Source organism: Mesoplodon densirostris, chromosome 7, assembly GCF_025265405.1.
Source record: "Mesoplodon densirostris isolate mMesDen1 chromosome 7, mMesDen1 primary haplotype, whole genome shotgun sequence".
Classification (NCBI taxonomy): Eukaryota; Metazoa; Chordata; class Mammalia; order Artiodactyla; family Ziphiidae; genus Mesoplodon; species Mesoplodon densirostris.
In genome coordinates, this window is record NC_082667.1 from 108,009,647 (window position 1) to 108,035,789 (window position 26,143).

The following is a 26,143-nucleotide window of genomic DNA, read 5'->3' on the forward strand; positions in this document are numbered from 1 at the left end:
TGGAGCAACTTAAATACAGACATTTCAGAATGAAAAGTATTCCATTTCCTAATATAAACAGATCCATTGTCAAGGTACACCATTTCTCTGCATTAGAACACTGCAGGAATAGTTGGAATAGTCAAGATCTGCTGATGAATCCTAAAACCACAGGGTGAAAGTTTGAGAAACAAGAATATCTTTCCACCAATACATTGATTAATTTCAAAGTGAAAAATAGTAACTTTAGGGAGAAAATCAGTGGACACTGGCTTACACAAGTGGTCGAGGTTAATATCAGCAGTAATAAGATGTATCTCCTTTCATGATGTTGTACCAAGAAGGGCACACCACTTCTGTAGTATTCTTGAGAAAAATGCATGACCCCAATCTAATTATGAGAAAATATTAGATAGGACAAAATTGAGGGACATTTGACAAACTGACAATACCATTCAAAAGTGTAGTGATCATGAAAAACAATGCCAAATTAAGCAGCTTTCAGAGATAGGAAGACACAAAGGAGACACGATGACTGAATGCAATGTGGCTTCCTTAGATTGGGTTCTGGAACAGAGAAAGGAAACACTGGTGAAATTCATACAAAGTCTGTAGTTAAGCTACTAATCTACCAATGTTAATTTCTTGATTTTGAACATTGCACAATGGTTACACAAGATGTTATCATTGAGAGAAGCTGGCTGAAGGGTATATGAGAGCTCTCTGTACTATTTTTGAAACTTTTCTGTAATTATAAAATTATTTCAAGAGAAAGAGTTTAAAAGCTTTCTCAAGTGGAGAAAATAATATATTTCTCCATTAAGTGGTTCATTTCCCCCCAAATCATCTACTAAATAACTTACCAAATAGTCTATCATGTTCACACAGATTGGCGCTACCACTTCTATCATTTCATATTGCCATCAATACCTGCTATATTTCTGGGCTTTATAATCCTGTTTGGTCTATTTTTCTGTAAATGTTATTCTTTTGGGTTTTGCTTTTTTTTAAAAACATGGCTTTATACAAATATAAAGATACAATATCTTATTATCTGCTGGGGGTGAATCTCCTTTTGTTGTTCTCATTTTTCAAAATTAGTTTTCCATGTACTTTTTTTTCATATATTGTTAATAATCAGTGTTCCTGTGAGGTAGCAGGATGGGATACTAATAGAGGGTGCTGATTCCCTCACATGATCCAGCCCTGGAGATGCCACAGAAGTGAGAGGAGGTGATGTATTTGAGACATTAATAAAAACTGTGAGATATCCCTAGGAAGTCCAAGATAACTGGGTTCTGTTGTGCCTGATGGAGGTGAGGGTTTGGTGAGAGGAAGCGAACCCAGGGCAGGAAACAGCTGGAAGCCATGGGCAGGATAAAGATTGAGGCGAGCATTCTGAGTCCTTTTAATCTCCTTATAATACCCTGGTTAGAACAATGATTGCCACCTTGCTACTGTAGGGCAGAGAAATAGCATCTCTCTGAGCACCTGATTGGAGGCAGTGTAGTAGCATCAGGGACCACTAGGGGACCCTGAGAGTACAGAGGAGAAACCTACTTGTGCAAATGAATGAGCTAGTCCTAAACTTTAACTTCTGCCCCATCGCTACTGGGGGCACTACTGTCATTCTGTTTGGGATAGTACTTCATTGTGTGGGATTTTTCTATGTGTTATAAAAATGCATGCTTAGTACCCCAGCCCCTTGCCCTAAATGCCTGTAGTAACCCAGTGTCAATAGAGCAACCTCCAAATTTCCCCCACACATTTCCAAATACCTCCTTTGGTTGAGAACCTCTGGTTTAGATGACTAGATCATAAGAGGATGACAGCTCTTGGGAAAACTGTACTTGGGTGGAGGTACAGAAAAGTCACTTAGGGTTGGGTGTGTGAGTAACAGAATGGAAAACTGTTGAGGACAGATCAAAACAGGCTCTTAGTACTAAAGAATCCTTTTAAGAACCCCTGCAAATTCACTGCCAATGGCACAAGCTAAGGCTTGGAATTTGGCCTGTTCTCCTAGGAAGACATTACCATTGATAGCCAATAATTCCAGGGAAATGTGACCTCACAGGAAAAAATAATGAGACATTTGAAGAGCACAATCACTATATAAAAAAGGAGAAAAGTAATGGGGCACATAGACCAAGAATTAGAATTAAGCATAATAAATATCATTTGAGAGAGAGAAGAGATACCAATTGCTTGACTGTAAAGCACAAATGAGCAGTCATAAAGAAGAACTAGTGGAAGAGTCTCGGTCTACAATATATAATAACCAAAATAAATAATAGTAGAGTGCAAGAGTAAAATGTATACAAAAATAAAATTAGTAACCTGGAATATCAGGTTGAAGAACTCTCCAGAAATTATCAAGAAGGAGTTGAAAGAATGTGAAAGACAAGTTAAAAGGTATGGAGCGAAGAAATAAAAATGTCAATATCCATATTTAATAAGAATCCCAGAAAGGTAGGGTAAAAACCAAGGAAACAAAGAGAGACATTACATTATTTTCAAGTACGTGTGAAAATCAAAAATACTGAGTCACAAGGGAACTCTCAACAACTTTTAAATTCATCATTTATATGTAAAGCACAATGAAATCATAAAATATTTGACAGTGAATAGCAATGAAAGTACTTTATGTCAAATGTTGTGGAAATCCACCAAGTCGTACTGAGGGAGAAATATATAACTGTAAATGCAGCTATTAAATAGCAATAAGAATTAACACTAAATGAGCTAGATGTCCAAGTCAAGAATAGAAAAAGAACAGCATAGTAAACCCGAAGAAAATAGAAGTAAGGAAATCACAAATGTAGGAGCAGATACTAATAAGAGATAAAACAAAGGAACAATAGAAATGATCAACAGAATAAAAAGCCAATTCTTAAAACAAAACTAAAAATGAGCAACTTTCTAGTAAATCTGATCAAGAGAAAAAGACAGAATATATAGGACTCCAGCTGCTGAACGTAGGAGGATAGAGGAACAATTTTTCCTCCCTGACTACATTAGCAGTTAGATAAAAGAAATGTGATCATTTCAATTGATGCTGAAAAAAAAACAATAAAATGCAACACTCATTCATAATTTGAAAACACAGCAATGTAAAAACAACCTCTTAGCAAATTAGGAATTGAAGGAAACTTGATTAGTATGATACAGGATGTTTATTAAAGCCCTACATCAAATATTATATTACACTTACCTGTGAAATTTTAGAAGAATTCATACTCAAGTTAGGAACAAATTAAAGTTGCTTGTCATTACAACTTTTGTTCAATATTTTCATGGAGTTGTAGCAAAAGTAAGAAGACATAAGGGGGAACAAAAAAGGAATGACAGAAGAGACAGCAAATGAAAAAATTGTCTGTTTGAAGATGACATAAAAGATATGATAATCCACAAACTATTAGAAATAATAAGAAAATTTGGTCAAGTTGTTTGATATAAGATTGTAAGTGAGTTGAATAGTGTCCACCCAAAATTCATGTCCACCTGGAATCTCAGATTATGACCTTATTTAGAAATAGGGTCTTTCCAGATGTAATTAGTTAAGGAACTCAAGATGGAATCATTCTCAATTTAGGTTAGGCCTGAAGTTCAATGACTGGTGTCCTTGTAAAAAGAAAAGAGGACACAGAGCAAAAGAGGCCATGTGGAGATGGAGGCAGAGATTAGTCTGTTGCCAGAAGCCAAGAAATGCCTGGGGCCACTAGAAGCTGAGGCAGGTGAGCAAGGATTCTTCCCTAGAGCCTTCAGAGGGAGTGTCATCTTACTGACACCTTGATTTCAGATTCTAGCCTCCCAAACTGTGAGAGAATAAATTTATGTGGTTTCAGCCACACAGTTTATCGTACTTTGTTATGGCAGCCCTAGGAAACTAATCAACATATAAAATCAATTGTATTCTAAGCAGTAATAATGACCAATTAAAAATATAATAGTAAAAAATTCTATTTGCAGTAACATCTAAAATTAAAACAGGATATAAAACATTTTTATGGGCAACATTGTAAAACACTGAAGGACATAAAAGAAGACCTGAATAAATGAAATGGTATGTCATGTTTATGAATAAGAAAGTTTAAAATCATGTGGACTGCAATTCTCCCCAAAATTCTATCAGACCTCTATACGATGACTAATTATTATATGGAAGAGCAACAAGCCAAAAGTAGGAAACCAAACCTGTAGAAGAAGCTTAAAATAAAGGGCCTATCCTACCAGATAACAATTTATTAAAAAGCAATTGCAATTAAGATAGTCTGGGTGGAGTCAAGATGGCAGTGTGGGAAGACATGAAGTTTAACTCTCCCTACAACTAGGGTGCCTGCTGGACATTAGTAGGGGACCTTGATGCCCAAGGAGATGGGAGGAACCCCTGAGCAACTGGGTAGGAAGCGGGGGGTGAGTGAGGGAGGAGGAGAAGTGGAGGCTGGACAGGACTGGTGCCCCTGAGAGGTGGCTGGGAGGGGGGAGTCATTCCCACGCCTGGAGGGACCCTTAGGGGCTCAGAGGATCAGGGCAGGCAAGGCAGGTGTTTCTCCCACTCACTCGGTCCCGGGAAACCTGTTGGGCTCCTGGGCCAGATCCCCTGCCCTCCATGGCCCCCTCTGGGCCATGTTGGTTCTAGGGGTGTAGGAGGGAGGTGGGGGGAGGAGAGAAGAGGTGGACCAGGAGGGCCCCTCCAGGATCAGAGGATCAGGGGAGGTGTGGCAGGTGTTCCCCCTGCCCACTCGGCCTGGGGACCTGCTGGGTCCTCGCCTGGTCCTTCATTTTCTGGAGCCCCCTCCGGCCTCGTGGGTCCTAGGGGCATGGGAGGAAGGGAGGTGGGGGGAAGAGGAAGAGAGGCAGATGGTGGGGGGTGACCCTTCAGGGCCAGAAGATCAGGGAAGGTGCAGTGGGTGTTTCCCCCACCCACTCGGGCCCTGGGAAGCCTGCTGGGCTCCTGAGCCTGGTTCTCTGTTCTCTGAGGCCCCTCCAGCTCTGGGGGTCCTAGGGGCATAGGAGGGAGGGGGGGGAAGAGGAGTAGAGGCACACAGGGAGGGGCCCTCCAGGATTGGAAGATCAGGGGAGATGCAGAGGGTGTTTCCCCCACCCACTCCTCCCAAGGAAGCCTGTTGGGCTTCTGGGTCTGGTCCCCTGCCTTCTGGGGCCACCTCTGGCCACATGGCTCCTAGAGGTATAGGAGGGAGGGAAGGGGAAGAAGAAGAGAGGCCAATGGGGAGGGGCCCTCCAGGGCTGGAGCAACACGGGGGAACGCACCTAGCATTTCCCCCACCCACTCAGGCCCAGTGAGCCTGCTGGGGTCCTGGACCTGGTCCTCTGACCTCTTAAGTCCAGAGGCACTCCTGGGCCCCTCCTGCTGCATTAAGTTTAAGCACCCACCCTCCCCCAGGGCCTCTTCTGCCCAGTGGGTCCTAAGCATAGGCCCCACCAACCCCTTAAACCCCGCCCCTGCCTAAGCCACACCCCCCACAGCCAAGGCCTTGTCTGGCTTTTTTTTTTTTTTTTCTCTTTTTTCCTATTGTGGTTCTGTTTTACCTTCCGGTTGTTGTTTCATCTATATTTTAACTTTTTAATTCTTTCTAACATATCTGTTAGTTTTCTAACTTTATTTTATTTTTTACTCTTTGTCATTGTTCTGCTCCTTTCCTTTTCTTTCTTTCTTTTTTTTTTTTTGCTGCACTGTGAGGCTTGTGGGATCTTGGTTCATGAGCCGAGGATCAGGCCAGAGCTCATGCAGTGGGAGCTAAGAGTCCAAACCACTGGACTAACAGAGAACCTCAGACCCCAGAGAATATTCCATGGAGTGAGGTCTCCCAGAGATCCTCATCTTGGCACCAAGACCCAGCTCTACCCAATAACCTACAAACTCCAGTGTTGGAGGCCTCAGGCCAAACAACCAGTAAGACAAGAACACAATCCCACCCATCAAAAAAAAATGAGATGACAAAAAATATGTCACAGATGAAGGAGCAAGGTAAAAACCTACAAAGCCAAATAAATGAAGAGGAAATAGGCAACCTACCTGAAAAAGAATTCAGAGTAATGATAGTAAAGGTGATTCAGAATATTGGAAATAGAATGGAGGCATGGATTGAGAAAATACAAGAAATGTTTAACAAAGATCTAGAAGAATTTAAGAACAAACAAACAGATATGAACAACACAATAACTGAAATGAAAAATACACTAGAAGGAATCAAGAACAGAATAACTGAGGCAGAAGAATGAATAAGTGAGCTTGAAGATAGCATGGTGGAAATAACTGCTGAGGAGCAGAATAAAGAAAAAAGAATGAAAAGAATTGAAGACAATCTCAGAGACTTCTGGGACAACACTAAATGCACCAACATTTGAATTATAGGGGTCCAGAAGAAGAGAAAAAGAAAGGGTCTGAGAAAATATTTGAAGAGATTATAGTGGAAAACTTCCTTAACATGGGAAAGGAAATAGTCAGCCAAGTCCAGGAAGCTCACAGAATCCCATAGCAGATAAACCCTAGGAGAAACACACCAAGACACATATTAATCAAACTAACAAAAATTAAATTCAAAGGAAAAATATTAAAAGCAGCAAGGGAAAAGCAAAAAATAACATACAAAGGAATCTCCATAAGGTTATCAGCTCATTTTTCAGCAGAAACTCTGCAAGCCAGAAAGGAGTGGCAGGATATACTTAAAGTGATGAAAGAGAAAAAACTACAACCAAGATTACTCTACCCAGCAAGGATCTCTTCAGATTTGATGGAGAGAAATTAAAACCTTTACAGACAAGCAAAAGCTAAGAGAATTCAGCACCACCAAACCAGCTTTACAACATATGCTAAAGGAACTTCTCTAGGCAGGAAACACAAGAGAAGGAAAAGATCTACAATAACAAACCCAAAGCAATTAAGAAAATGGTAATAGGAACATACATATCGATAATTACCTTCAATGTAAATGGATTAAATGCTCCAAACAAAAGATACAGGCTAGCTGAATGGATACAAAAACAAGACCCATATATATGAAGTCTACAAGAGACCCACTTCAGACCTAGGGACACATACAGACTGAAAGTGAGGGGATAGAAAAAGATATTCCATGCAAATGGAAATCAAAAGAAAGCTGGAGTAGCAATACTCATATCAGATAAAATAGACTTTAAAATAAAGAATGTACAAAAGACAAGGAAGGACACTACATAATGATCAAGGGATCAATCCAAGAAGAAGATATAACAATTATAAATATATATCCACTCAACATTGTAGTACCTCAATACATAAGGCAAATGCTAACAGCTATAAAAGAGGAAACTGAGTGTAACACAATATTAGTGAGGGACTTTAACACCTCATTTACACCAATGGACAGATCATTCAGACAGAAAATTAATAAGGAAACACAAGCTTTAGATGACACAATAGACCAGATAGATTTAATTGATATTTATAGGACAGTCCATCCAAAAACAGCAGATTACACTTTCTTCTCAAGTGCACATGGAACATTCTCCAGGATAGATCACATCTTGGGTCAAAAATCAAGCCTCAGAAAATTTAAGAAAATTGAAATTGTATCAAGCATCTTTTCTGACCACAACACTATGAGATTGGAAATCAATTACAGGAAAAAAACTGTATAAAACACAAATACATGGAGACTAAACAGTGTGCTACTAAATAACCAAGAGATCACTGAAGAAATCAAAGAATAAATTAAAAAATACATAGAAACAAATGAAAATGAAAACACAATGACCCAAAACCTATGCGATTCGACAAAAGCAGTGCTAAGAGGGAAGTTTACAGCAATTCAATCTCACCTCAAGACACAAGAAAAATCTCAAATAAACAATCTAATCTTATACCTAAAACAACTGCAGAAAGAAGAACAAAGAAAAGCCAAAGTCAGTAGGAGGAAAGAAATCATAAAGATCACAGCAGAAATAAATGAAATAGAAAAAAGAAAACAATAGCAAAGATCAATAAAACTAAAAGTTGGTTCTTTGAGAAGATAAACAAAATTGATAAACCTTTAGCCAGACTAATCAAGAAAAAAAGGGAGAGGATGCAAATCAATAAAATTAGAAATGAAAAAGGAGAAATCACAGCTCACACTGCAGAAATACAAAGGATTATGAGAGACTACTACAAACAACTATATGTCAATAAAATGGAAAACCATGAAGAAATGGACAAATTCTTGGAAAGGTACAATTTTCCAAGACTGAACCAGGAAGAATTAGAAAATATAAACATACCTATCACAAGTAATGAATTTGCAACAGTAATTAAAAATCTTCCAACAAACAAAAGTCCAGGACCAGATGGCTTCACAGGTGAATTCTATCAAACATTTAGAGAAGAGCTAACACCCATCCTTCTCAAACTCTTCCAAAAAATTGCAGAGGGAGGAACACTCCCAAATTTGTTCTATGAAGCCACCATCACCCTGACGCCAAAACCAGACAAAGATATCACACAAAAAAGAAAATTACAGACCAATATCACTGATGAACATAGATGCAAAGACCCTGAATACAATACTAGCAAACATAATCCAACAACACATTAAAAGGATCATACACCATGATCAAGTGGGATTTATCCCGGGAATGCAAGGATTCTTCAATATACGCAGTTCAATCAATGTAATACACCATGTTGGCAAATTAAGGAGTAAAAACCATATGATCATTTAATAGATGCAGAAAAAGATTTTGACAAAATTCAACACCCATTTATGATAAAAACTCTCCAGAATATGGGCATAGAGGGAACCTACCTCAACATAATAAAGGCCATATATGACAAACCCACAACAAGCATCATACTCAATGGGGAAAAACTGAAAGCATTTCCACTAAGATCAGGAACAAGACAAGGATGTCCACTCTCACCACTCTTATTCAACATAGTTTTGGAAGTCCTAGCCACTGCAATCAGAGAAGAAAAAGAAATAAAACGAGTACAAATTGGAAAAGAAGGAGTAAAACTGTCACTATTTGCAGATGACATAATACTATCCATAGAAAATCCTAAAGGTGCCAATAAACAACTACTAGAACTAAGCAGTGAATTTGGTAAAAAGTTGCAGAATACAAAAGTAATGCACAGAAATCTCTGACATTCCTATACACTAACAATGAAAAATCAGAAAGAGAAATTAAGGAAATATTCCCATTTACCATCACAACAAAAGGGGTAAAATACCTAGGAATAAACCTACCTAAGGAGACAAAAGACTTGTACTCAGAAAACTATAAAACACTGATGAGAGAAATAAAACATGACACAAACAGATGGAGAGATATACCATGTTCTTGGATTGGAAGACTCAAAATGGAATAAATACCTAACTGTAAGGCCAGAAACTATAAAACTCTTAGAGGAAAACATAGGCAGAACACTCTATGACATAAATCACAGCAAGATCCTTTTTGACCCACCTCCTCCTAGAGGAATGGAAATAAAAACAAAAATAAACAAATGGGACCTAATGAAACTTAAAAGTTTTGCCACAGCAAAGGAAACCATAAACAAGACGAAAAGAAAACCCTGAGAATGGGAGAAAATATTTGCAAATGAAACAACTGACAAAGGATTAATCTCCAAAATTACAAGCAGTTCATGCAGCTCAATATCAAAAAAACAAACAACCCAATCCAAAAATGGGCAGAAGACCTAAATAGACATTTCTCCAAAGAAGATATACAGATTGCCAACAAACACATGAAAGAATGCTCAACATCATTAATCATTAGAGAAATGCAAGTCAAAACTACAATGAGATATCATCTCACACCAGTCAGAATGGCCATCATCAAAAAATCTAGAAACAATAAATTCTGGAGAGGGTGTGGAGAAAAGGGAACCCTCTTGCACTGTTGGTGGGAATGTAACTTGATACAGCCACTATGGAGAACAGTATGGAGGTTCCTTAAAAAACTAAAAATAGAACTACCATATGACCTAGCAATCCCACTACTGGGCATATATGCTGAGAAAACCTTAATTCAAAAAGAGTCATGTACCAAAATGTTCATTGCAGCTCTATTTACAATAGCCAGGACATGGAAGCAATCTAAGTGTCCATCAACAGATGAATGGATAAAGAAGATGTGGCACATATATACAAGGAGTATTACTCAGCCATAAAAAGAAACGAAGTTGAGTTATCTGTAGTGAGCTGGATGGACCTAGAGTTTGTCCTACAGAGTGAAGTAAGTCAGAAAGAGAAAAACAAATACCGTATGCTAACACATATATATGGAATCTAAAAAAAAATAAAAATAAAAAAAAGGTCATGAAGAACCTAGGGGTAAGACGGGAATAAAGACACAGACCTACTAGAACATAGACTTGAGGATATGGTGAGGGGGAAGGGTAAGCTGTGACAAAGTGAGAGAGTGGCATGGACATATATACACTACCAAACATAAAATAGATAGCAAGTGGGAAGTAGCCGCATAGCACAGGGAGATCAGCTAGGTGGTTTGTGACCACCTAGAGGGGTGGGATAGGGAGGGTGGGAGGGAGAGAGATGCAAGAGGGAAGAGATATGGGAACATATGTATATGTATAACTGATTCACTTTGTTATAAAGCAGAAACTAACAAACACACCATTGTAAAGCAATTATACTCCAATAAACATGTTTAAAAAAAAGAAAAACTTTCTTGTTTTATTAAATGTATTCTAAATAAATTTCCTCCTCAATTCTGTTTAGATGTATGTTACAAATTTGGACATGTAGTAAGTTTGTTGTCATCTACACTAAGCAATATTAACATCATACTTAATGGAGCAAGACAGAATGCATTCTCTCTAAGATCAGGAGCAGGTCAAGGATATCTGCTCTTACCACACTTACTTACATTACAGTTGAGGTTTGAGAGCAAGGCTAAGAGAATCCTCTTGAAACAAACAGTTCTTTCACAAGTGAAAGGCAGTGGCCTGCTGAAGCTGGGGACAGGGTAGGAGAGCTGTCCCATGACTCTGATGCAATCCAAGCTTTCACCAAGCTTATTGCAGTGGCCTGCTAAAGGCAAGAAAACAGGGGAGAACTAAGAGAAAGCTCTCCAAAGCACTTTGGGCTGCATTTAGCTAGTGTACTGCAGCATTCTCCAAAGGTTAGAGACAAGGAAGCTGGACGTAAAGGAATCTACTGAGGTGCAATAATTTAGAAGTGAGACTGGAGAACAAATAAGAATCCCCAGAGACCCAAAGAAGCTACCATTATGAATTGGAAAGCTGATGGTTAGCCTCTTAAGCCTAAAAGGATCTGTGGAGCCTTGTGTATGATCAGACTCAAGCTGTACTGATTCTGCCTTCAAAATATTTTTTAAGTTTTTATTTTATATTGGAGCATAGTTGATTAAAAATGTTGTGTTGTTTCAGGTGTAAGCAAAGTGATTCAATTATACATATATTGATACATGTATCTATTCTTTTTCAAATTCTTTTCCCATTTAGGTTATTACAGAATATCAGTAGCATTCCCTGTGCTATACAGTAGGTCCTTGTTGGTTATCTATTTTAAATATAGCTGTGTGTACATGTCAATCCCAAACTCCCAATCTATCCCTTCCTCCCACCCTTCCTCCCGGTAACCATAAGTTCGTTCTCTAAATCTGTGAGTCTGTTTCTGTTTTGTAAATAAGTTCATTTGTATTATTTTTTTAGAGTCCACATATAAGCGATATCATATGATATTTGTCTTTCTCTGTCTGACTTACTTCACTTAGTATGATAATCTCCAGGTCCATCCATGTTGCTGCAAATCTGCCTTCAAAACTTTTAAAGCCAGTGATGAACTGAATCAAGCTAAAACTGTAACAAAGCCTAGACACAGCTCAATGAGAGATTAAATTGACTCAATCCTGCATTCCAGTACCTTGAAAGGAGCATGCCTTTTGGGGGGCGGGTATTATTTCCTTCAATATCTACTATTTGATTATACAGAATGTCTTGACACAGAGTCAAAAAATTACAAGTCACATAAGGAAGACTCAAAGATAGTCCTGTTGTTGGAATTATTAGACAGAGACTTTAATATAACTGTGGCAAACATATTAAAGGCTCTAGTGGAAACATTGGACAATGTAAATAGATGGGGGAATTTCAGCAGAGAGGTCAAAATTATAAAAAAGACCCAAACAGTTATTTTGATGGAACTTATAGATGAAAATGTTAAAAATGAAAAATAAAATAATGCAGAACTGAAAAATTCATTTGAATTATGACATGCTGGACTCAGAAGAAGAAAGCAACAATAAACTTGGAGACAGGCCAATAGCAATTATACAAAATGAAGAACCAAAAGAAAAAAGGCAAAACCCCAATAACAGAATATCTACGATATGTGGGGCAATATCATCTGGCCCAAAATATAAGTAATTAGAGACCTAAAAGGAGAAGGGAGAGATAATGGAGCAGTAGATATATCTGAAGAGATAACGACTTAGCATTTTCCCAAACTGAGGAAAGATATCAGATATAAGAAGCTCAATGGACCCCTAGAGCAACAGACTTCCTCAGCTACACATATCTTAGTCAAACTGTTGAGAAACAAAGATGAGAAATCTTATAAGGAGCCCAAGAAAAAAGACACATGACATACAAGATGTATTAGGATTTTCCAGAGAAACATAACCTATAGGACGTATATCTATTATACACTGCTGAGTTTGTAGCAGAAATAGAAATAAAACTATATGATAACAAGTGTACAAAGGGTAGCAGGAAGTAAGTAGAATTATACTGTTGTATGGTTCCTACATTAATTGCAGAATAGTATATTACTTGAAAATCGACTATCATAAGTTAAAGATGCACATTATAAACTCTAGAGCAGGGGGAGTGAGTTTTTTCTACAGAGGACCAGGTGGTAAATATTTAAGGCTTCATAGGCCAGAGCGTCTCTGTCACAAGTACTCAACTCTGCTGTTGTAGTGCAATGTGAAAACGACCACAGACCTTATGTAAGCCTATGAAGGGCTGTGTTCCAATAAAATTTTATTTAGAAAAACAAGCTGTAGACCATTTTGGGACTATAGACCATAGCTTGCTAGAGTTGAGCACCACTGATGATAAAACAAGGAGGTATAGCTAAAAATTCAATGAACTACACAGAGATTTGCACATAAATATTCATAGCAGCATTATTCATAATGGCTTCCAAATTGGAGACAACCTACATGTCTTTTAACTGGTGAATATGGTACAGACAAAATTAGGTATAGGTATACACTGAAATAGAATTCAGCAATAAAAAGGAATGAACTGTTAATACATGCCAGGATTTGGATAAACCTCAAAACTATTATGCTCAATGAAATACTCAGATACAAGAAACCACAGATTTCATGATTCCATTTGCAATACGAAATTTGAAATGTCCAGAAAAGGCAAGGTTATAGAGACAGAAACTAGATCTGTGGTTGCTTGGGGTTGCAATGAAGATGAGACAAGAATTGGGATTAAGAGTAAATCAGCATGAAGGATCATCTTGGGGTGATGAACATGTTCCAGAACTGACTTATGGTGATGGTTGCACACAGTCATGAAACACAAAATATGATGAAATGGAGGAGGTCCAGAGGCAGGGAAGCAGCTAGGAAGAAACAATTATAGGATCCCAAGGGAGGGACAAATCCAGGTGCACCAAACACCTGGAATATTCTTTTGCCTCTGGGCTAATGTTTACTAACTCCTGAAGGTTATGACACTCCCCTCCGTTACAGCAGTTGAGGCAGGGTGGTGGGTGTGTGTGTGCATTTCGAAAGAAGGTTCAACTGTACACTTGAAATGAGTGAATTATATGATATGTAATATTGTTATGCCTCAATAAGGTAATATTTATAAAAGTCAACTAAGACTTCTGTGACTACAGAAAATGTAATAAGCTGCAAAAAATACACTCTTACCCTCACAATGGGAAAAAGCCAGATACTCTACAAAAGTGTAAGTTTCTTGAGTACCTCAGAGAACTCAAGTAGCAAGAAACCACATGACCCAAATTCCAAGGAGGGACAATCTACTTCAAGAAGAGATGAGTTGTACAAACCCTTTCATCTTTGGCAGAGTGTGGGAAAAAGAGAGCAACAGAAAAAGAAAAGAAGAAACCAGCAAAAATGTAAATGAATTGTTAAAGGCCAAGTGTGGGTTTATGTGCTGGTGGGGCGTTCCAGAAAAGAATAGGAACAGTCACCCGTAAGCTCTTCCTCATGGCTCTTCACTGGTGCTCAGGAGGAAGACTGGGGGCAGGGCAGGAGACTGAGAGAGCACCCCTCCTTGGTGCAGGTATGAAGGAAGGGATTGGCAGCTGCTAAGGGATAGGCATAAAGCCCTGCAGACTTTCCAAGGCTCTTCAGCAAAAGCCTTCAATCACCTGAGGAAAAGCTGCAAACCAGTCTCAGGGCCCAGGCAAAACTCCATTGCTAAGGAAGGAAGATTAGAAATTCAACATGTCCTGCCTTGAAAGTAGGACATGTAACTTTCTCATTCCTAGGACACAAGCAAAGATCCAATCCTGCAAAGACAGGAGGTAGGAGAATAAGACCCCTACTTCTAGGAAAGGGACAGGAAGCCATCATGGACCCAGGATTTATACTGACAGTAGGTAGAGGTCTGCTACCACCATGAACAGGGCAGGAAACTCCCACCGAGACCAATCTTGGATACAAGGCAGACTGTGGTTGCTATGGGAAGGAGGAGTGGGAACTCTGAAGAAAGCTTTCTCAAAGATCCAGGCACAGAGGACCTGCCTAAGACAGGCTGGACCAGGAAAACACTCTCTCCTGCCCCCACCCCAGGCCTAGTCCCCAGGAACAACGGCACAGCAGCAGTCTGCAATCTGTGGAGGGAGAGCACCGTGACATTGGCCTCAGAGCTGGCTGAGAGTGGAGGGGGAAGCAGGAACACTGAGGAAAGACCCTCCTGCATCTCAACCCCCAGCGTAAGCACAGGGCAACCAAGAATTTGAAGCCTGTGGTGCACTGAAGGTTAATTACAACAATAATAAGGAAAAGTTATTAGGGTGTTGTTAGGATAGCAGCAACCTCCATCTTTCTGTAGGTTGGAATGGAACTGGAACTGGGTTGGACCTCAAAAGGTTTGTTATACCACTGTAAAAGCTATTGACTCTCCCCAACACCTACACCAATATTTCAAATTGTCCTTTTGTTTACTTCCTAGAGTGGTTCAGACTCTGGGGCAATGCACCCTGGTAAGATTGAAGATGGGTGTGGGATAGTCAGTGAGAGAAAGGTCATGGTGAAAGGGGACTTTGAGACCTCACTTGAGTTAGCAGGCAGACCCATTTTATGAAAGAATAGTTATAGCAGTTGAAGATCTGGAGTCGGAAATGATCCCCTTAAAGCATTCCGTTTCTACACCTTGGAAAGGCTTCAAGGTACCAGGGCTACTTGTACACAAGCTTGAAGCTATCTTCATGATTTATAGTATTTGTAGGGTTAAAAGTATAGTCTTGAGAGTCAGACTCCACCCCTTACAGGCTGTGGAAACTTGGGCAGGGACATTAAGCTTTTAGTGTCTCACTTTTCTCTACTATAAAATCAGGATTGTGATGGAATTTATCTTAGAGGGCTGATGTGAGGATTAAATGAGATGGCCCATAAAAAATGCTTAACACAATGAGTGCTGCTCAGTGTATGTTAGCTATGATTATTGTAATTCTCATCAGGGGGTAATAAAGTACTGGAAGTTAGAGTGAAAAGGAGGGGGTGGAAGCAAAGGATATTGTAGACACTGAACTGACTTGTTGCCTGATTGAATATGAAGGATGAGAGAGGGCAGGGTCAAGACTGTCTCTCCATCTTGAGACTCCCAAGGTTGGCAGTATGGTGGTGCTGGTCGTACACTGCAAAGCATGTACCTGGTCTGTAAAAGATGGCTCATTCAGCTCCAGCCTGTTTTATTTAGGATTGCAAGCCCAGTGGTGCCAGTTCATCAATCTTTCAATCAAAGCCAGAAATCCAGATGATTATGTGAAAGCTCCTGAATTTTTATATTCTTAAAAATCTGGAGCAAGTAAACCATGACTGTAAGGTGCAAATTTTCAACCTCTGTGTAGGATCTTAGAGGTTCCTGCGCTGCAGAACTCATCATTACATGTCCCATGAGTGCCTTGCATATTTTTAGGTTCTCATTAAATACTGGTTTAATGAATGGATTTTTGATAAAAGGATGTTCTAGAAAGCACATATACCGATACTTGCTGGTTTTATAAGTTTTGAATTTATAAAAGGGTTGAGAGAGAGGGATGCTAAAACATAACATTGTTGTTCAAGATTTAACAGTTGGAGATTAGAGATGCAAAAGGAATCTTAAGCAAACATTATAAACTTACTATGTAGGGCTGAATCCAGGGTTGTTCAAGGAAAGGATAGCCTTTTCGGTCAGCATATGCTACTTTTATTTTCTCTGTAAGCCCAGCAATCTTATTATATGGACAATAAACCATCTAATTTTCCTTTTGATTCCTCTTTTGCTGTCACATTTTTTTTCCTCACCAAGAAAGAAGCTTTAAACCTATTTTACCCTTTGCTGCTCTTATTCCATATTGCATTCTCTTTTCCTGCTAGAATGGCCCTTATCCTGGTTTCCTTTCCACTGCCTCTAGAAAGCTTAGGATTCTGCTTTCCTAAACAAGGATGGTATCTACATTTGTGAACTAGAGAGGAACTCCCCATGAAGTCTTGAAAGGTGAGTTCTAGTTAGCCAGGAGACAAAGGCATACCGGGAAGGAGGGCATACCAGGTAGAGGGGAAATCAAGGGCAAAGGATAAAATGGGAAAATCAAGTTATGTTTGGGAATAGTGGTGGTACAAGGTGGCTGAGGTGTATGTGAAGAGACAGGAGATGAAGCTGGAAAGAAGGGATCACCCCCCACCCCACACTGGCTTTCAGGGTACAATCACTCTCCTTAGTATGGCATTCAAGACTCTTCATCCCTGAGAATTTCCAGACTGAAATTCTTCCCTCCTACACAGATGAAGACACACCCAAAGCCCCTCATGAGCTTTGAATGAAATAGACCTAGGTTTATATAAATGCTTTGCAACATACAAGCTGCTTGATCTTAGGAAAGTTGTTTAAAATCTCTGGATCCCAATTTCCTCATCTCTAAAAGGGGAATTAAATATGTTTACCTCAAAGAGATATTGTGAGGACTTAATTACATGAAAAGTATTTATAACATACTTAATAGAGCACTTGGTGTCTAAAAAGTCCTCAGAAAATGGTAACTAGTAGTAGTGATAGGGTTGTGTCCTAAAACGCTGAATTACTTTCAGTTCTCTGAATGTACTACACTCATCATCATCTGCATATTTTTGCAGATGCTGTGATCTCCACCTGGAGTTTTCCTAAAGCCTTCTCTGACTTTCCTCTCTCTACCTCTGATTGCTTTTGAGAGCTCTCTGTTTCTAGCACAGAGGTTTCTTAATCCAATGTTCCCCTTGGGAGATCCGTAGATGGAAATCAGAGGAGTCTGTGAATTTAGATGGGAAAAAGGTTGCATCTTTATTTTCACTAACATCTCACTGAGAGTCCACATTTTAAAATTTTTGTATGTTGATAATAAAGTTCAATAGTATTAGTAATATCTAATATTTAATCCATTAAAATCACAAATATTTCATATCATGTCACAGTTGTTGCAGATTTCGCAAAATAGCATTTACTCTCACCACTACTTTGAAATTGTTGTAAACTGTTGTTATTTAATGTGGTAAATTGGAAGGGCATATATTTAGCATATTTTAAAATACTTTGAAAACTATAATTCAGTATAATTATTTTCCTTTTAAATCCTACATTTTAATTCATGCACTTAATATTGTTTTGAGAAAAGTTTCATAGATTGTGAAAGGGTTCTATGGCACCAAAAAAAAAAAAATTAAGAACCCCTGTCCTTATACTTACTCTAGTGTATTTTCCACTAATTTAGATAAATATGCTATTTTCAGTTAAAAATTAGCCTACAGTCGCAAATTTGCATTCTAAGCAAAACTTCTTCGTCTCATTTAATGCCATAATCTTCCTCAATCAAAAGGGAATATAATAGACAATTATTTACTTTTAGTTGTAGACAATGTCCAATCAGCTCATTGAACATGTGCTTTCTTTAAATTAAGGTTTTTCTCTTCAGGACTTCCCTGGTGGTGCAGTGGTTAAGAATCCGCCTGCCAATGCAGGGGACACTGGTTCGAGCCCTTGTCCGGCAAGATACCACGTGCTGCAGAGCAACTAAGCTTGTGCGCCACAACTACTGAAGCCTGTGTGCCCTAGAGCCCATGCTCCACAACTAGAGAAGCTACCACAATGAGAAGCCCGAGCACCGCAACAAAGAGTAGCTCCCGCTCGGTGCAACTAGAGAAAGCCCGCACACAGCAACGAAGACCCAACACAACTAGAAATAAATAAAAATTAAAAAAAAAAGTTTTCTTCTTTGGTCCGAGGATCTTTGTCTCCCTGAACTGTTTTTTTTTTTTTTTTTTTTTTTTTTCCCTTTGAAATAAATGCTGGAGGACTTCCAACTTCAGCCTAGGATGGAGTTGGCTGTCAGGAATATCATCATTCCCACAGTCACAGGAAAAATCCAGATAATCTACAGAAAGATAACTTTTGTTTAACTACCAGAAACTGGGGTCACAGGCCAACCATCTAACTTAAAAATCTGACAAAAGCAAAGTACTTCCAAGAAGAGAAGGGACACAAACACTGACTCACTTTTGCAGGGGGAGATGGGTAAGAAGAATTTAGTTAATTAAAAAAAATAATAATTTGCTAAAAGCGGAGTATGGGCTAGTGTAAGCATAGAGAGCTTCTAGGAGTGAAGACATGAAGAGACTTTGCACCTACCTTCCACCTCGTCTCCTTGGGCCTCCACCAAGCACTCACGAGGAAGACTTGGGTCAGGGCAGGAGGCTGGATGAAGTCTCCCTCAGTGGCACAGGCCTGGAAGAGAAGGCAACTCCTTGATGAGAAAGGCACCAAGTCTCCCCTGCATCCTTCTTCCCTAAGAACAAAAGCTTGTGCCACTGCGGGAGGGACAGTGAACACTTCCCAGAGCACACGTGAAGACTGACTCTGGCTGGGGAAGTGGAGAAGAAAGAAAACTGTAGACTCCTGTGGGAGGTGGGGGGAAGCTCCTGGACTCAGGCCATTAGAGATTTCCTAATGCTGTGGGGAGGGGAACAGGACCACTGAGAAAGACACCCCCCAACTCCTGCCCAATCCAGGGGCATAGGGCTTGCCTAAGATGGAGGCTGAGCCAGAGCAACAGAGAGTGCCATTTCTTCTCCCCACCAGACTGGGCAGTGCCAAGTGAGAGACAACTGCAGTCGACCACAGGAGAAGGAACAAGGTGTGGAGAGAGACTTGGAGACATAGACAGGGAAGGGTGAAGCTAAGGGTGAAATAGGAACACTGAGAAAAACCCTCTGTCTAAACAATGCCCACCCTAAACACAAAATAACTCCAGAGAAATTTGAAGCTGATGTTGAACCCAAGGTCAACATAGCAACAAAAAGCCCAAACCCAGCTCAACTACTGACTAGATTGAGTGAACCACCCCCATCTCCAACCCTGGCCTCCAACACAGTCTGATGGCCTAGAAGAGGTGTATCATTTCTATGTACAAATACTGTTTGTTTCAGTCTATACTCTTCTAAACTTTGTTTATGACAATGAATAAAATATGAGATGAACACAGGAAGAGCGAGAAAAAATAATCCATGGTAAAGAGCAAAGCAATCAATAGTATCAGACTGATATACAATAGTATAACCCAGATACTGGAATTCAGACAGGGAAAGTTACAGAGATGAAGTATGTCTTTGATGGCTATAATGGTTAATTTTATGTGTTAATTTAACTGGGCTAAAGGATGCCCAGATAGCTGGTAGAACATTATTTCTGGGTGTATCTGTGAGGGTCTTTCCAGAAGAGAATACTGACTCAAGGTAGATGGAGTGGAGAAGGTTGCCCCCACCCCTAACCAATGTGAGTGGGCATCATCTAATCCACTGACAATTGGAAGAGAACAAGAAAATGGAGGGAGGGTGAATTTGGTCTCTGCTTAAGCCAGGACACCTATATTTTCCTACCCTTAAATATCAGTGCTTCTGGTTCCCTGGCCTTTGGACTTGGACCAGGACTTACATATATATGTCTCCCAAAACTCAATAATAAGATAATAAACAACCCAACTAAAAATGGGCAAATGTTAAACATTTCACCAAAGAAGATATACAGATGACAAATGAACATATAAAAAGATGCTCAACATCTTCAGACATTAGGAAATGAAAGTTAAAATTATAATGAGATAATACTATACATCTATTAGAATGCCTAAAAAAAAAGAAAACCCTGACAGTACCAAGTACTAACAAGAATGTGGAGCAACTGAAACTTTCATACATTGCTGATGGAGTATGCAAAAATGGTGACGACACTGTGAAAAACAGTTTGGAAATTTTTTATAATGTTAAAATAGATTTATCATATTACCCAGCATGATCACCACCCAAGAGAAATGAAAACTGACATTCACACAAAAACCTGTATGTGAATGTATATAGAAGGTTTATTCACAACTGCCAAAAAACTGGAAATAACTCAAATGTCCTTCAATTGTGTAAACAAGCTGGGATACATCCATATAATGGAATACTACTCAGCAGTAGAAAGGAAAAAACTTCTGAGTGATACACAGTGTATGAATCTAAAATGTATTGGGTGGGCCAAAATGTTCATTCTGTTTTTTCTGTAAGATGGCTCTAGTAGCACTTAGTTGTCTTTAACTTCATTCAAAACAATTATGTTAGATTGTATGTGACAACTGTTATATCAGCATGTATTTAAAAAAAGACTTATCAAAATTGGTGAATTTTGGGGTAGCCATTTTAATATTGAAGATGGAAGAAAAAAAGCAACATTTGCAGCATATTATGCTTTATTATTTCAAGAAAGGTAAAAATGCAACCAAAATGCAAAAGAAAGATTTGTGCAGTGTGTGGAGAAGGTGCTGTGACTGACCGAACATGCCAAAAGTGGTTTGCGAAGTTTCCTACTGGAGATTTCTTGCTGGATGATGCTCCATGGTTGGGTATGCCAGTGAAGTTGATAGTGATCAAATTGAAACAATAATTGAGAACAATCAACGTTATACCACGTGGGAGATAGCTGACGTACTCAAAATATCCAGATCAAGTGTTGAAAATCATTTGCACCAGCTTGGTTGTATTCATCACTCGGATGTTTGGATTCCATGTAAGTTAAGCAAAAAAACCCTTCCTGACCATACTTCTGCATGTGATTCTCTACTGAAACGTAATGAAAGGGTTCCATTTTTAAAACAAATTGTGATGGGCGATGAAAAGTGTATACTGTACAACAGTGTGGAATGGAAGAGATCATGGGGCAAGTGAAATGAACCACCACCAACCACACCAAAGGCTGGTCTTCATCCAGAGAAGGTGATGTTGTATATATGGTGGGATTGGAAGGGAGTCCTCTATTATGAGCTCCTTCCAGAAAACCAAATGATTAATTCCAACAAGTACTACTCCCAATTAGACCAACTGAAAGCAGCACTCGCCGAAAAGCATCCAGAATTAGTCAACAGAAAACGCATAATCTTCCATCAGGATAACGCAAAGACTACATGTTTCCTTGATGACCAGGCAAAAACTGTTACAGCTTGGCTGAGAAGCTTTGATTCATCTGCTGTATTCACCAGACATTGCAGCACCTTCAGATTTCCATTTATTTCAATCTCTACAAAATTCTCTTAATGGAAAAAATTTCAGTTCCCCAGAAGACTGTAAAAGGCACCACCTGGAACAGTTCTTTGCTCAAAAAGATAAAAAGTTTTGGGAAGATGGAATTTTGAAGTTGCCTAAAAATGGCAGAAGGTAGTGGAACAAAAGGGTGAATACGTTGTTCAATAAAGTTCTTGGTGAAAATGAAAAACGTGTCTTTTATTTCTACTTAAAAAAACCAAAGGCACTTTTTGGCCCACCCGATATTATGCTAAGAAAAAGAGCCTAGACTAAAAAGGCTTATAGGACATTCTGGAAAAGGCAAAACCTTAGGAACAGAAAACAGATTAAGAGTTGCTGGAGTTGGGGGTTGGGACAAGAATTGGCCACAAAGGGACATGAGATGGTGTTCTGGGTGATGGAATTGTTCCGTATTTTGATTGTGGTAATGGTCATATTACTGTCAAAACTCACCAAACTCCATACTAAATACAGTGCATTTTATTGTATATGAATTGTACTCAATAAATTGAATTTAAAAAATCCGGACACAGTGTCATTTTCCACATTTGCTCCTGTCAGACTGTTCTGCACACGATGAAGAAAGGGGCTCCTTGAGGGTACAGAGTCCTTAAAGGGACATGCATGTGATTTTGTACACACTTAAATACATGACGTCATATATTATCTTTTTATCTTATTTATTATATTTCATTTTCCAATGAAAACATAGTTTCATTATCGATATATAACATAGCTTTGCCATACCATTCCCACTTTCTTTATGATAATGCTATTATCTTGGTAAAACATAGAATATCTGTTTAAGATTAGTTCAAAAATGTTTTCTCATCCGTTATATGATAACTAATTTGAAGTGCTGATTTTTTTTCCTCCAACAATCTCTCCAATTAGAATGTTGTAAGCTCATCACATCTTGAGGATCTGTTAACAAAAAATGTATGACCTGAACTTGTTCAAAGTTTAAAAATTTTATGAGCATAGTATATGATTTTGGTCCCTTTGGTAGTCGTACTTTATGGGGAGTTATATTAGTACTTAATATATCAATTCTAAAAAGAAAAGGGTTGTAAAGTCTGAAGATCTCAAAGTATGCAAAGAGACATGTACCTTTTAAAATATTTCAACAACTTCTCTGAAGCCCACATAGTTAACACTGAGAATTAGTAGGACAGGACATGGACAGCCAGAACCCATTGCTATGAGTCAGTGTAGGTGGGAAATTGTTTGGCATGTTAGAAAGAATTTATAATTTGGAGTCAGAAAGGCTGAGTGTGTAGGTGGCAAAGTTAAGGTCAGGATCTAGGGATTCAGAGGAGGGCTGACCATCAAAGTTAGAAGCTCCTCCTTGGAACTATCCCCTCCTACACCGCCTCACTCTAACTAAAGCTACCATGTTTGCACGTGGACAATGCACTAGGACCTTTACTTGCACTGAAACATTGATCTTCATGATAAACCTGTGTGCAGTTATTATTCTTCTCATTTTATAGGAAAAGAGACTGAGCTAGTGGCAAAGTCAGGAATTGAACTTACACCTTTCTGATTCCAGTGTCCCTACTCTGTTCCACACTATCCTGAATCTTAGGATGAACTGCCCAGCATTCAGTCTTTTTGGCCCTACTGTACATTTTCCAGATTTCTGAAGACTCTTTCCACATCTTTGAACAATTATACCACTCTTTCCACTGACCCTATCTCCTTTCTTTATGATTTGTGGCATGTCCTAGACATCAGAGAGGACCAGCAGCACCCCCCCACCTCCCCACACCAAGGTCCTGCCTGACAGGTTCCTACTCTTTGCTTTTTTCTAAGGTACACACATTTTCTCTCCTGTAGCAGGTTCATTCCTTTTTACAAGATCATCTTTCTGATACGCACCACCATTTTCAGTTTTATAACATTTCTTGCTGGCCTGGAGCCAATGTCAGGGTCTTCTTTACAGTGAAAGCCCCATAGCACCATAATTATCCTTAATCAGGGGATGAGGAAAAATTTCCCCTAAAAATAACTCAATTAGACTATTATTATCAAGGTTTAAAAGGTGTATCCCCAGATCAGTTCTGATTTGTTTTAAAATGTTTTCTATGGACTCTCAAACAAAAGATAGGTGTGGTTTTTTTTTTTCAGACATGGTAAAAGTATAACTGAAATCCAACGGACTGGTAATTAAACGACCGGTTCTCTAGGAAGTCCATTGTTGAAACAGCTATATGGCTTTCAGTAAATCAGATAATTGCTTTGAACTTTGGCTTCTTCATCTGAAAAATCACGCACAGTTTTGCCAAATAGTTTCTAAATAGGTCTTAAAGACCCAAGTCTCACTCTAGATTGTGCAAATATGCATGTGATAAACTTTTACTAGCTAGAATGCCAGTTCATCTTGGAATGCTCTCAAACTTTTACTAGCTAGAATGCCAGCTCATCTTGGAATGCTCTCTTAATGTATTGGTGTTTTCTTTGTATTTACAGCCTTTGTTTGAACTGATTTCTTGTTCAGTCATGATGGACAAAATGACCAAAGGAAAAACAAACCCCAGCCCTCTTTTATAATATACACACCTCTATATAAAACGCACATAAAACACGTGCCTACACGCATCCACACACATATCACACACACCCTGACAGGTTTTTTTTTTTTTCTGGTAATGTAAGTGTCTGACTTTAGTTTTGATTGCCGAAGTATCCTCTTCCAAAACGGCATCTTGAATAAACACATTGCCAGCACAAGGCTAGATAAAGAACCAGGCCATTTCCCCCAACTGAGGCACCTTTGTTTTAGAGATCTTTGGTTGAGTCTGATAACTGACTGTTTGGGCCATTTGTGCTTTTTTGTCTTCCCGTGCTTTAACTTCCTGCTTTTAAGTTTGAAATTTACCAACAGAGGGTGAGCCTGTAAAACACTAGGCCCTCACCCTTGACCTCAGTAAAAACAGAAACCCAGCACCACTCCCTCTGTCTATGACCCTGTGGCTCAGGTGTGCTATGTAATTTCCAGGTCCTGTAAGTAATAAACCTTTATTTTTTCAAAATTTCCTGATGGTTATTGCTGAAGGGTGTCTTGCATTCACAATAAGAACCACAGGGCTGGTCTACAACACTGGTAATTGATGGGCTGAGGTGGGCACAGAACACACCCATATGTATGTGCCTCTGACACAAAAACACAGCATTGAACATGGCAACTAAAAATTGTCACTCACCATCTGTGTCTACAAGGATTAAGTCACTAGCCACTGCAGTTGCTGACCTTTAACACACCCTAAAAGGAGTTCAGGGCAGAGATCAAGAATGAGGCACTCTGTGCTCTGGGAAAAACTGGCAGAACAGGCTTTCAGGTAGATATTTTTCAGGAGAAGAATTTATGAATTTTTTGCATCTTCTCATAACTAGAAGAGCACTAGAGTCATTAATGGAGACATCTGCTTCTCGTGACTAGAAGCAACATTCTACCGAGGTGTGTTCTTGACCGCACGTAACCCTTCACCAAGATCATATATATACTGACACTTCCTCCAGCACGTCTTTGGAGCAGTTCCTCAGAGCTATCTGAGACTCTGTCTCCCAGGTTATAGTCCTCATTTTGCCCCAAATAAAATTTAACTCACAGCTCTCATGTTGTGCATCCTTTTTCAATTGACAAACATTAAAGAATGTTGTGCATTTTTTTCAATTGACAAACATTAAAGAACACCTAAGCTCCCCACCTCTAAATTATGTACCTATTTCCTTAGTTCTTTTGAGCTGCTATAAGAAATTACCATAGATTGGGCAGCTTTTAAACAACATAAATTTATTTTTGCAGTTCTGGAGGCTGGAAGTCCGCTATCAGAGTGCCAGCTTGGTTGGGTTCTGGTGAGAGCTGTCTGCTGGGCTGCAGACTGCTGGCTTCTTGCTAAGTCCTCATGTGACAGAATGAAGGCAAGGGAGTTCTCTGGGGTCCCTTTCATGAGGGCACTCATCCCATCATGAGGATTCCACTTTCATGACCCAATCACCTCTCAAAGGCCCCATCTCCTAATACCTTCACATTGGGGGTTAGAATTTCAACGTGTGAATTTGGGGGAGGGGACACACACATTCAGCCCATAACACTATTCATTCTTTCATTCATTCAACAAGATTTTATTGAGCATCTACTATATGCTGGCTGCTGTTCTACTTGTGTAATGAGAGCCATATGGGCCAGTGAGTTATCTAAGTATTCACAGGTATTTTCATGAAGATCCAGATTCTGATTGACAGAGAGTAATGGAGTTGGTTTTGCTCTTCTAGAATTAGAAGGAATCTTTCTGGATTTTTCTAATTCATTCTTTTCACTTTATAAAAGTCAGGAGACTGAGAAACA

The 26,143-nt window shown here is 39.2% G+C and overlaps 1 long non-coding RNA gene across 1 annotated transcript in view; it reads left to right on the plus strand.

The window, feature by feature from the left end:
* Window positions 1-18,401, plus strand: part of LOC132493641 (uncharacterized) — a 34,127-nt gene extending 15,726 nt beyond the window's left edge. Inside the window, exon 3 of the long non-coding RNA XR_009533009.1 lies at window positions 18,153-18,401. This is a non-coding gene — a long non-coding RNA (uncharacterized LOC132493641). The remainder of the gene's footprint in view (window positions 1-18,152) is intronic.
* The last annotated feature ends 7,742 nt before the right edge of the window (window positions 18,402-26,143 follow it).